This window comes from Hemitrygon akajei, chromosome 4 (assembly GCF_048418815.1).
Source record: "Hemitrygon akajei chromosome 4, sHemAka1.3, whole genome shotgun sequence".
NCBI classification, from domain to species: Eukaryota; Metazoa; Chordata; class Chondrichthyes; order Myliobatiformes; family Dasyatidae; genus Hemitrygon; species Hemitrygon akajei.
Window position 1 is genome coordinate 120786777 of NC_133127.1, and position 13585 is coordinate 120800361.

The following is a 13585-nucleotide window of genomic DNA, read 5'->3' on the forward strand; positions in this document are numbered from 1 at the left end:
CAGGCAGCATCTATGCAAAAGAATAAACAGCCGATATTTTGGGCTAAGACCCTTATTCAGGAAGCCTGGATGCTTGAAATCTCAATGAGCAGAATAGTTCCGAATTGTCCTTATATTGCTCACCACCTGTCAGTGACAAAATTAACTACTTTTTGAGCACAAGTGCAGTGGTCACGTGCTAGTTAGAAACTGGTTGGCAACAAACTCCTGTCCCAATTAAGCAGCATAATATCCCAAATAAATGAAGGAAATTGTGGCTATTTTCTAATTAATTTTTGTTCTTTGTGCTGTCTCAAATAAGTGGCTGTCTTGATTATCAGGAATACGCTGTATTTTCTGATGAAGTGTTTTTAATAAGATTTTGATTTGGTTACTTGTGCTTCATTTTTGCATTCCAGGCTTGTTGACGAAAGTTAATACATTTACAATGTCTATGTGCTTTTTTTCATGTTTTCATTTATAATCCAGTAGAAAATCTTAAGAACTTAGAGATTATTTTCTGTTTTGGCTATTATTTGTAATGTGTTAAGCCATGGTAATTTAAGATTTCTATTTATCATAGTTTCTAAAATCAGGAGAAAACATGCAAATTATGCATGTTCCTCAAGATTTACAGCATCTGCAGAATCTAGTGTTTATGTTATGCTAGATGGCCATTCAGTAAGATCATGGCTGATCCAGTCATGATCTCAACACTGCTTGCCCATGCTCTTCCTCTACCCACTGACTTAACTGTTTAAATATCTGTAGATCACCTCCTTGAATATATTCAATGACGTTCTCTGTACAAATCTTGAAGGTAGAGGATTTCAGAGATTTATAACCCTCTGAAAGGCTAAATTCCTCCTCATCTCTAAAATAGGAAGTCCCTGAAACTGCCGCCTTTGGAAGCTAGGAGAAACATCCTCTCAGTAGTCACCCTGTTAATCCTCCTCAGAATCTTCCTTGTATTAAAAAAAACTATTTCTTGTATACTTCAGTGACAGTAGTCCGAACTTAGCTCAAACCCATGTTTTTGGGAACGTCATTCAGCCAAATAACCTTCTGTATACTGCCTCCTTTGCAAGCACATTATTTCTTAAACATGGAGACCAAAACTCCATGCAATGTTGTAGGTTCAGTCTCATAAGCATCCTGTGATGTTTCAAAATTTTCCTAGACAATAATAATTATCCACAACAGTGAGCATAGTAGGGGCAAGGGGTAGGCCTTTTAAGCCTGTTCTTCTATTTAGTATCATTCAAATTCATTGATTCCTCCTCACAAGATTCTGTGTTTTGCCTAAAATTTTTGGGAGACTCTTTGTATCCTTTTTGATGATTGAATAAAGCCTTGAATTTAATTGGACTGACATTTCCTTGTAACTGATTACAAAATTGTTTTTAATGGTCCTACTTTTCTTTTAATATTTTGCTCCTCACATATCTATAAAAGATTTTGCAGTTCTCCTCCTCCTAATCAATTTATTCATCCTCTTGCTGAATTTTAAACAGCTCCCTATTCTTGAGTCTGCCTCTTTACCGGCATGCATAGTTGAAGCTGCCTCTTTGCCTCAATGTTGTATATGTTCATCCTTTATGTCCTTTCTTCAATCGCAAGACACGACGTATCCTGTTGTCCCCTGGACTTAATGCTTAGCATTGTATGCGATCCAACACACAATGCAAATGATTGTCTTGGATGTTTTTATTGTGGTCACAAGACCTTGTTGGACATTGGCAATGAAAATGCAAGTCGGGTTCACTGATGCACTGGCAAGACCAACAGCAGGGGAGCTGCGTGGCCTAAGTTGTTGTGTGGCCCAGACCATCATGTCGTGGTGTCACTAGCTGCAGCTGCTTTGAAGAGATGCCGGTGGCAGTGTGGGAGGGACAGCAAAGTGATCTGTGGATCTCCTCCCATCGCTGCTGCACTCCAGTGTTCGCTCAGTGGAAGACAAACTGGACCAGGACAACATCCCATGCACCATCAATCTACAGGACATGCTACTCATAGATTTAGGCTATATTTTGTTTGTGACCGTATGCTTTTCTGCTTTCATAACTACATGTGCTGTGTGCTGTTGGCCCAGGAAGAACGATGCTTCATTTGACTGTATTCTTGTATATAGTTGAAAGATAATTGAAATTGAACTTTATTTGGCTTTTTAAAATTAATTAAAATAATCCTCTTGTTATCGTAGTGTAGCAGTTAACGCAACATTTATGGCTCGGGGTTTTATTGAGTTTGGTGTTCAATTCCTTTGCCATTCTGTAAGGAATCTCTTCATCCTCTCCATGAAATGCATGGGTTTTCTCCCAGAGTCCAAAGAGTTACCTGATATGTTAATTGTATGTGTGCATCTTAACTCCTGGTGGAGTCATCGGGATGCCGTCATGACAAGCTTTTTGCACTGATCTTTTTGGTGATTGCTCATCGTACTGCGTGTCTTGGGCATCTAAACCCTGGTGGAGCTCATCCCTCCAGGTTTTTTTTTACGAGGTCGAGTTGCTAGCTGGACACTCAACCCAGGCATGGATGGAGAGTGTGCAAGGGAGCCGACCAGATTCGAACTCGGGACCTCTCGCCCCAAAGTCCAGTGCTGATGCCCCTATGCCACCAACTGGCAAGTTAATTGGTCATTGGGTAAATTGTCCCATGACATGGATAGGGTTAATCAGGGTTGTGCAGTTGCTAGAAAGGCATGGCTCAAAGTGCCAGAAGGCCCTACTCCACACTCTATTGCTAAATGCATAAAATATGATAATATCAGCAGTTTCTTTGGAAGTCGATGGTTAATTCACCTTTCCACCAAAAAGAACTAAACAATTATAATTCATCCATATGTTATTCAAATGCTTGTTATTGCTTATCAGCTGTCAACTCATAAGTAACATTCCCCAAATTGTCAAAGCCAATTTGTATCTCAACCCTTCACAGTTTCAAGATTCATAGATTCAAGACTAATTTCTCAGAATCCACTCTCATTCCATCTGAATGAAAAATTCTATCATGTTACAATGGCCAACTTTTCACTATTTGCTGTACCTGCACACTATTTGTGTTGGTGTATTAAGATCTCCATGCCCTTCATGTTACAACCTTGCAGTGTTACAGTACTTAAATAATCAGATTTTTAATTCTTCCTTACAAAGTGAATAATACATTTTCTTAAATTTTAGTCCATCTGCCAACATCTAGGCTACTAAAGTAACCTATCTTTACCCCTTTCCTGGCTCCTTCCAACTTGGTAGCTCACTGTTTTACATCGTTAGTAAATGTATCTGTAATACATTTACATCTTCATTTATCACTAATATAGATTATAAAAAGCAGAGGGCCCTGTTTACCATTGGCTACTAAATTAATACAAAAAAAGGTTGGGGGTTCCTGGGGCAGGATGGCTCAAAGGGCTGGAAGAATGTACTCTGTGTTGTATCACTAAATTAGCTACTTCCTTATCCATGGCAATATATTATCTGCAACTCTTTACCATCTTATTTTTGGTTTTAACTTTTTGTTGTATAGTTTCAAATGAAATCCATAAAATCTATCACATCAGCCAATTTTTCCACTTTATCTGTCCTGATTCATCTTGAAATAAATCTAGCAAATTTGGTGAATGCAATTTTCCTTCCAGCAAATCATGTTCATTGTCTAATGATTTTCCAAATATCCTGTTATTACCTTCTTAATACTATATTCCAGCATTTTGCTCAATGACAGCTCTTCAGCCACTTACTTGTTTGTTCCATTTTCTTGAATAGTGATGTTTCATTTGCAGTAATTGTCGGGGACATTTCTGAAATCAAAAATTTGTTTGGAGAGTTGATGCTAAGATTCAGCATGACATCGAAAACTATGACAGGTTTCTATCACTGTGTGGTGCAGAGTATGTTGACTAGATGCATCATGGCCTGGTATGGAAATGCCAATGCCCTTGAATGGAAAATCCTGTAAAAAGAAATGGATACAGCCCAATCCATCACGGGTAAAGCCCTCCCCGCCACTGAGCATATCTACCTGAAACGTCACAGGAAAGCAGTATCCTTCAACAGTGACCCTCCACCACCCAGGTCATGCTCTCGCTGCTGCCATCGGGAAGAAGGTACAGGAGCCTCGGGACTTACACACCAGGTTCAGAAATAGTTATTACCCCTCAACCATCAGGCTCTTGAACCAAAGCAGGCAACTTCACTTGCCCCATCATTGAAATGTGCCCACAACCTATGGTCTTACTTTCAAGGACTCTTAATGTTCTTGATATTTATTGCTATTTTTTTTTGTATTTGTACAGTTGTATTTTGCACATTGGTAGAATGCCCAAGTTGGTGCGGTGTTACATTGGTTCTGTTATAGTAATTATTCTATTATAGATTGAGTATGTCTGCAAGAAAATGAATCTCAGGGTAGTATATGGTGACATACATGTACTTCGATAATAAATTAACTTTGAAGTTTGGTTGATTAGAAACAAATTATCCATAATCTCTAGCCACTTCATTTAAGGTCCTCAAATGCATGTCATTATATCCAACATCCAAAGGAATATATCAGCTGTTAGTTTGCCTAGTGCTGTATTATTTTTTTCTCTGGTGATAGCAATTGTTTTCACTTCATCCTTCCCTACAAATCCTTATCTATGATTGGGCCTTTTTTAATTGTCTTACTACCACTAATACTAATCCAAAATAATTATTTTGAATAATTGCTCTCTGCTTTTTATCTATATTTCAATGTTTCATGCTCAAAGTAACCAGTGCTAAGCTACGCTCTCCCATTATATATGCAAGTTAAAGCCACTAATGTCTGCCTTGTCTGATTTGCTGGTTCACTTTCATATTTTCTCTGCTTTTTTTGTATTTTATGAGTCATGTTAGCAACTATTGCATCTCCTTTACAATAACATTGGAGAGAGATAGGAACCAACAATTTAGAAAAGTGTTTAATTGGAGTAAGGGGAATTATGAGGCTATCAGGCAGGAAATTGGAAGCTTAAATTGGGAACAGATGTTCTCAGGGAAAATTACGGAAGAAATGTGGCAAATGTTCAGGGGATATTTGTGTGAAGTTCTGCATAGATACGTTCCAATGAGACAGGGAAAGGATGGTAGGGTACAGGAACCGTAGTGTACAAAGGCTGTAATAAATCTAGTCAAGAAGAAAAGCTTACAAAATGTTCAGAGAGCTAGGCAATGTTGGAGATGTCGAAGATTATAAGGCTAACAGGAAAGAGCTTAAAAAGGAAATTAAGAGAGCCGGAAGGGGCCATGAGAAGGCCTTGGCGGCCAGGATTAAGGAAAACCCCCAAAGCATTCTACAAGTATGTGAAGAGGATAAGACGTGGAAGAATAGGACTTATCAAGTGTGATAGTGGGGTAAGTGTGTATGGAACTAGAGGAAATAGTAGAGGTACTTAATGGATACTTACCGTAAGTATTCACTACGGAAAAGGATTTTGGTGATTGTAGTGATGACTTGCAGCGGACTGTAAAGCTTGAGCATGTAGATATTAAGAAAGAGGATGTGCTGGAGCTTCTGGAAAGCATCAAATTGGATAAGTCGCAGGGACCAGATGAGATGTACCCCAGGCTACGGTAGGCGGCAAGGGAGGAGATTGCTGAGCCTCTGGCGATGATCTTTGAATCATCAATGGGGACAGGAGAGGTTCTGGAGGATTGGAGGGTTGTGAATGTTGTTCCCTTATTCAAGAAAAGGAGTAGAGATGGCCCAAGAAGTTATAGACCAGTGAGTCTTACTTCAGTGGTTGGTAAGTTGATGGAGAAGATCCTGAAAGGCAGGATTTATGAATATTTGGAGATGTATAATATGATTAGGAATAGTCAGCATAGCTTTGTCAAGGGCAGGTCATGCCTTACGAGCCTGATTGAATTTTTTGAGGATGTGACTAAACACATTGATGAAAGAAGAACAGTAGTGTATATGGATTTCAGCAAGGCATTTGACAAGGTACCCCATGCAAGGCTTATTGAGAAAGTGAGGAGGCATGGGATCCAAGGGGACATTGCTTTGTGGATCCAGAACTGGCTTGCCCTCAGAAGGCAAAGAGTGGTTGTAGACGGGTCATATTCTGCCTGGAGGTCAGTGACCAGTGATGTGTTTCAGGGATCTGTTCTGGGACCCTTACACTTTGTGATTTTTATAAATGACCTGGATGAGGAAGTGGAAGGATGGGTTTGTAAGTTTGCTGATGACACAAAGGTCGGAGGTGTTGTGGATAGTGTGGAGGGCTGTAAGAGGTTACAGCGGGATATTGATAGGATGCAAAATTGGGCTGAGAAGTGGCAGATGGAGTTCAACCCAGATAAGTGTGAGGTGGTTCATTTTGGTAGGTCAAATATGGCAGAATATAGTATTAATGGTAGGACTCTTGGCAGTGTGGAGGATCAGAGGGATCTTGGGGTCCAAGTCCATAGGACACTCAAAGCAGCTGTGCAGGTTGACTCTGTGGTTAAAAAGGCATATGGTGTATTGGCCTTCTTTAATCGTGGAATTGATTTAGGAGTCGAGAGGTAATTTTGCAGCTATATAGGACGCTGGTCAGACCCCACTTGGAGTTCTGTGCTTAGTTCTGGTCGCCTCAGTACAGGAAGGATGTGGAAGCCATAGAAAGGGTGCAGAGGATGTTGTCTGGATTGGGGAACATGCCTTATGAGAACAGGTTGAGTGGACTCGGCCTTTTCTCCTTGGAGCGAAGGAAGATGAGAGGTGACCTGATGGAGGTGTATAAGATGATAAGAAGCATTGATGGTGTGGATAATCAGAGGCTTTTTCCCAGGGCTGAAATGGTTGCCACTAGAGGACACAGGTTTAAGGTGCTGGGGAGTAGGTACAGAGGAGATGTCGGGGTAAGTTTTTTACGCACAGAGTGGTGAGTGCGTGGAATGGGCTGCTGGCAATAGTGGTGGAGGCGGATACGATAGGGGCTTTTAAGAGACTTTTGGATAGGTACATGGAGCATAAAAAAATAGAGGGCTATGGGAAAGCCTAGTAATTTCTAAGGTAGGGACACGTTCGGCACAACTTTGTGGGCCGAAGGGCCTGTATTGTGCTGTAGGTTTTCTGTGTTTCTATGTTTCTAAATATTCTGGCAGCACTGTTAATAACTAGAACTGAAACTAGAATTGAAAGCTCCTGAGTAACTAATTATAAAATTGGCATTGGATTAAGTAGCATTTTTTAAATGATATAATATCATATTATAACTATTTTTTTAAAAGTTAGCAACACTGTTCATGTGCTGCCTGACTACTGAGTTCCTCTAGCAGTGTGTGTTACTCAAGATTTCCAGCATCTGCAGAATCTTGTTGTTTGTCGATATTCTTCTGCTCCTATTTTGTTTTTGATTCTGGCTCTGAATAACAACTTCAGCCTATACTGTTGCTCTGAGAATGTTGTGGGGATTGTAGTTTGCAAATACACGAGGATTTACAACTAAAGCCATTATTACAGGTTTTTTTGCATTAGCATTTGGTTTCCTCAACAATACAAATGTTTTTTTCTATTTATTTCTGAACAGATCAAGGAATTAAATCATTTTATTTCAAGTTAGAAAAGAAAGTGGCCACACAAATAATTAACCAAAACTAGCCATTAAGACTTATTCTTGATAAACAACATCTGGTCAAAATATTGGAGAGTTGCTGTTACCCATAGTAATATATGACTAAAATAAAACAGCACCAGGAAATGCAAAATAATTAAATGCAAAAAGAGTATACAAATTTTTAAATTCAGTATTTTCAATTTCAGAACCTTGTTTTGAAAACATTAAAAGATTATACATTTTAGGGGTTTTAGAGTAATTCACAGCTTTATATTAAGAAGTAATTCTATCTGTAAATTTTAGAAGTACTAACCCATTGACTTGTAGTTTTAACTGTGCCTGTTAAAATGTCAGTTGTATCTTGAGGCCATAGCAATTTAAATACATGTTCAATTTTATATATATAAATTAGCTTGTATGAATGATAAGTGCATAAGGAAAATTACAATTTGGGGATTCAAACATAGAAGAAACAAATCAATTTTCTTTGCAAATACAGTATTCAAGTTTTTTTTTGAGCAGCTCAGGGACCTTGATATATAATTCATGGCAGAAGGGATATAATGTATATCTTTAATATGTGATCTAATCTTCACATGGGCTTTTTTAAAAGGAAGCTACCATTCAAATGATTCATGTTGGGATTCTATAATGTGTCATTACAGTTCCAGATAGCCTACCTAAATAAACACCAGATACAACTACTGACAATGCAATGATACTGTGGTATTATTTACAACTATGACAACATCTTACTCAGGTTAAGGATATTTCATGATCAGGATTCATGAAAATAGATCACATATTCTGAGCTTTGGATTGGGATATAGGCTCTCAACCTTCTGATTGAGAAGGAAAGATGTTAGCACTGAATTAGAGTTAAATGCTGATGAAATAAGCAGGAAGTCTTGAAAACACCTGAGCAGATTAAGGTGTTAAATACTAATGTGAGTAAGAGTTTGAAGAATCTGATCTTGATGCTATATTTGCTGACATTCTATCAAAAATGGGATTGAGGTTGACAATAATGGCCACAAAACAAGCTACAGAAAGTTAGTAAATGTCAAAGAATAAATTGTTCTGAGGTAGTATTAATAGAGCTGGAGATTATTCAAGAATTATGTGAATAAACCAGATATTAATTCAAATGAGAGCCAGACTTCAGGAAATAAAATCTGTTCACAATTTCACTTCCAATTGATACCTTAAGGCTAGTGAAACCAATCATTGGGTGTGGGATATTCTGATTATTTCCCATTATCTCTGCAGGGGAAGACAACAGATGAATGTTAATTGGTGATCATTGAAAACTGAATGATATCAGGGAAGATACTAAGTGACCATCTCCTCTATTGGCGGATAAAGGCATATTCCTGCCACTTAATGCACAGCTCATGGCAAGTCTATTTTATCACTTAACATTCTGACTAGCTTGTATAGTCTAGCTTGTATACACTGTAATAAAAGAGTATATATTTTAAGTGTTAGGAGTTTGTACTAGAAGCTTTCAGAACAAACATCAATACTGAATATTCAAAGAAGTTCTGCTAAATGGGATGTGCAATATGTAATTCTACAAAGTTACCTGACTATATTCAATATGTTAAAGTTAGTGGGTGATTATAGCCATTGAAACTGCAATCATCTTGCTGAAGGACCTCGGCCCAAAATGTCGACTGTACTCTTTTCCATAGATGTTGCCTGGCCTGCTGAGTTCCTCCAGCATTTTGTGTGTATTGCTTGGATTTCTAGCATCTGCAGATTTTCTCTTGTTGGTAATTATTTAATGTTATCTTTGTGTTCTAAAAGTATAAAACATTGTGTCAGGGGAGTGAGATTCTCTTGGACTATCTTCTGAAAGTTTGCTGTGTGAATAAGGACTTTTATATTTCTCAGTTACAACTTCCATGTTAATCAATTTTAGTTGGTCACAACAAATAGAACTTATGCTTTGTACAATAAGCTTCAAATTGTGGTACATATAAAATTGGCATTTTTTTTGCACAGCAGACATCTTAATTTGCATAAAGAGCACATATTATCTAACTGACAGTTCAAAACTTTATTCTGAGAAGTTTAAAAGACATAGTATACAATAGGATTGGCATAGAAAGTCACAGACTGCAGTTACACAGATAAGTATTGAGTATGCAAATTTGAAAACCCCTATTTTCTGCAAAGAGTTAGCTTGGCAACAAGTGGACTAACCACTGCCCCTAGAGGAGATTATGGGTTTTGTCCATTCCTTTGATTTGAATACAACTCTGGGAACTGACAGCTTACTGGCTGAATTGTATTCCATTGTATGGAACTGCATAGGCTCAGACCTGCTGGAAGTATAGAACACTATGATTCTGGCTGGCAGCATGAGGAATGGCTTCATTGCCCTTGTATGCAAGAAGGGATAACATTAGGAATTGGTGTCCCATCTTGTTGTAGAATGTAGATAACCAGATCCTGTCCAGGGTCAACAGGACCAGGCTACTCTGGGACAGTAATCTACCCAGGCCAAGCCTGTGCTGTACCTTGCAGGATGATCCTTGCCAGGCTTGTGCTGCTTAGAGATACCATTGTCTACATGTAGGACAGGGAGTGGATGACTGCCTGGGTAGTTTGCACCAGGAGAAAGCCTTCAACAGGATACCACGATGGACACGTTCACTAAATTGGGCTTTGGGGAGCGAATCAGGAATTGGATCCATCTGTTCGATACTGATATTTGTAGCGCCATCCAAATGAGTAGTGGGAAACAGATAGCTTCGCCATCGTCTAGTGTCCACTCTCCCCTGTCTTGTTCTGTGTGCTGCATAGAACCCTTTGTTGAATCCATCAGGAAGGATGAGAGTATGGGTGGGGGTGGGGGTGAGGGGCATGACATTGCCAGGCAGTGGAAGGACACAAGTGAAAACCTCCCTGTAAGTGGACGATGTCATTGTCCTCTACTCAGATCCAAGGTCAGTTCACAGGTTGATTGGTATCTGTGACCAGTTTGAGTTGGCGTGAGGGGCCATGGTTAATCGCATGAAGAGTGAAGTCAAGGTCTTCAGCAACTAGCCCAAGAGATCCAGCTTGATTACCTGAAGGTGCTGGGGATCTGGTTCAGAGGAACTGAAGCATGTATCAGGAATTGGCAGGAGTAGATTTGGAAAGTAAAACAGAAATTCGATTGTGGGGAGGATGCTCCTATTTCAATAACTGGCAAGAACTTGGTCATCGGGTGTGAGGTACTCTCAGAACTGTTGTACTTGATGCTGATGTGGCCTGTACCCCCACTCTTCCAGTTTGGAAATAACCCAGACCATCTTTCGTTTCACCTGGAGTTCCAAGATGGAGCAAGTCAAACAGGTGACTATGCACAAGACACTGGACAGCGAGGGCAAAAGTGTACCCTGTGTCACCCTCTTCCTGTTTACCATCTTTGTGTGTGGCTGCATTAGGCTGAACCAAAGTATGTAGGCACTAAGTTTCATTATGTGCTGAGATTCTATTTGTCCTCTATGTTAAACTATAACACCGTACGATATAGAGGTAGAATTAGGCCATTTGCCCAATTGAGTCTGCTCCGCCATTTCATCATGGCTGATCCCATTTTCCTCTCAGTCCCAATCTCCTGCCTTCTCCTCATATCCTTTCATGCGCTGACGAATCAAGAGTCTATCAATATCTGCCTTAAATATACAAAAAGACTTGGCTTTCACAGTTGCCTCGAGCAAAGAATTCCACAGATTCCCCATTCTCTGGCTAAAGAAATTCCTTGTCATCTCCATTCTAAAAGGATGCCCCTCTGTTCTGAGCCTGTGCCTCTGGCCTTAGACTCTCCCACTGTAGGAAACATCCTCTCCACATTCACTGTATTAGGATTTTCACCATTCGATAGGTTTCAATGAGGTCACCCCTTATTCTTATGAATTCTAGTGAATACAGGCTCAGAACCATCAAACACTCTTCATATGAGAAGCCATTCAATCCTGGAATCATTTTTGTGAACCTCCTTTGAACCCTCTGCAGTTTCAGCACATCCTTTCTAAAATAAGGGCCCCAACCTGCTCATAATACTCCAAGTGAGGCCTTACCAGTGCTTTATAAAGTCTCAACATTACATCCTTGCTTTTATATTCTAGACCTCTTGAAATGAATGCCGACATTGCATTTTTCTCGGTTGAAATTCCACTTGCGTCTCAGATTTTTGTATTTTCTCTCCATTTAGAAAATAGTCAACACTTTCATTTCTTCTATCAAAGTGCATGACCATACACTTCTCGACATTGTATTCCATCTGCCATTTCTTTGCCCTTTCCCCTAATCTGTCTAAGTCCTTCTGTAGCCTCTCTACTTCCTCAAAACTACCTGCCCCCCCAGCTATCTTCATATTGTCTACAAACTTTGCAACAAAGCCACCAATTCCATCATACAAATCATTGAGGTATAGCGTAAAAAGAGTAGGTCCCAACACAGGCCCCTGTGGAACACCACTAGTCACTGGCAGCCAACCAGAAAAGGCTCCCTTTATTCCCACTCTTTGCTTCCTGCCAATCAGCCACTGCTTTATCCACGCTAGAATCTTTCCTGTAATACCATTGATTCATAGTTTGTTAAGCAGCCTCATGTATGGCACCTTGTCAAAGGCCTTCTGAAAATCCAAGTACATAATATTGTTATGAACTCCATAACTGGGTCACTTACCAGCAAAGATAGAGAGGTCCGTTGAAGTCTGATGGTACTATTTTTAAATGTTTTTATTTATAAAGGGGCACAAAAGTAAGGTTAATACAAACATTCAGATAATATACGTCATCAATACTCAATCTAAAGCGCGGGTATAGTAATAATCAACAATAAGAAGTAGCTCTATCATTTTGTCTAGGGGTAAAAATATTGTCCGATGGAAATATCAAAGTCTCTCGAGTTCATGCAGGCTTTTTGCCTTTTGGGGACCGCTGGGTTTCACGTGTTGGAGAGAGAGAGATTTTTGGTGAGAAAATAAACTTGCCAGCCTTTTGGACTCAAATCGTTGAATCGGGAACGTGGGTTCCCCGTTGTCAGTTCGAAGTCCTTTTCGGTGTTATCAGCCACTCGCTCCCCAGGCTAGGGGAACCGAACCACACGTGGCTTCAGAATAGCTTCCCGTTATCACGGGAGCGATGAGCGATGGTGTCTCCTTCTGGTGCATCGCTAGGGTACTGCCTCCTGCAGCCCCCTTTTTATCATGACTTGCAGAGTTGTAGATGTCAATCAAGGTGGGGTGTTACAATCCCCACCCCACATTGCCCGAGGGTGTGCACGTAGCCCTGATCGCTGGCACGTAGCATAGAGTCGCAATCCACATAGGTGTCTCCAAGAAACAATGGTCAAAATCCGTTGCGTTGTCTCTCTGAGGATTCTCTCTCATTTCCTGTGTTCAAGACCCGAATTAATAGCCATCTTGCAATTCTCAGGAAGGAGGGGGCTGGGATCATAACAATATAAACTGATACTCCTTTGTCTATCCTGCTTGTTACTTCTTCAAAGAATTCTAACAGATTTGTCAAGCAAGATTTTCCCTTGAGGAAACCATGCTGACTATGGCCTATTTTATCATGTGCTCCAAGTACCCTGAGACCTCCTCCTTAATAATTGACTCCATCTTCCCAACCACTCTGGTCAGACTAACTGGCCTATAGTTTCCTTTCTTCTGCCGCTCTCCCTTCTTGAAGAATGGAGTGACCTTTGCAATTTTCCAGTCTTCCAGAACCATTCCAGAATCTAGCGATTCCTTAAAGATCATTACTAATGCCTCCATGATCTCTTCAGCCACTACTTTCAGAACTCTGTGGTGTACAACATCTGGTCCAGGTGATTTATCTACCTTCAGACCTTTCAATTTCCCAAGAACCTTCTCTCTAGTTATGGTAACTTCTAGTTAGGTGGGGATGGGTCCAGCCCTGTGGCTACACAACATCCCAGTCAGCTACACTGCCTGTCCTTAATGGAAAAGTTCTTACAGACCAACATCTTGGACCAACAAGTCCATCAGGCAGTGGCCAACACAGAACATACTGC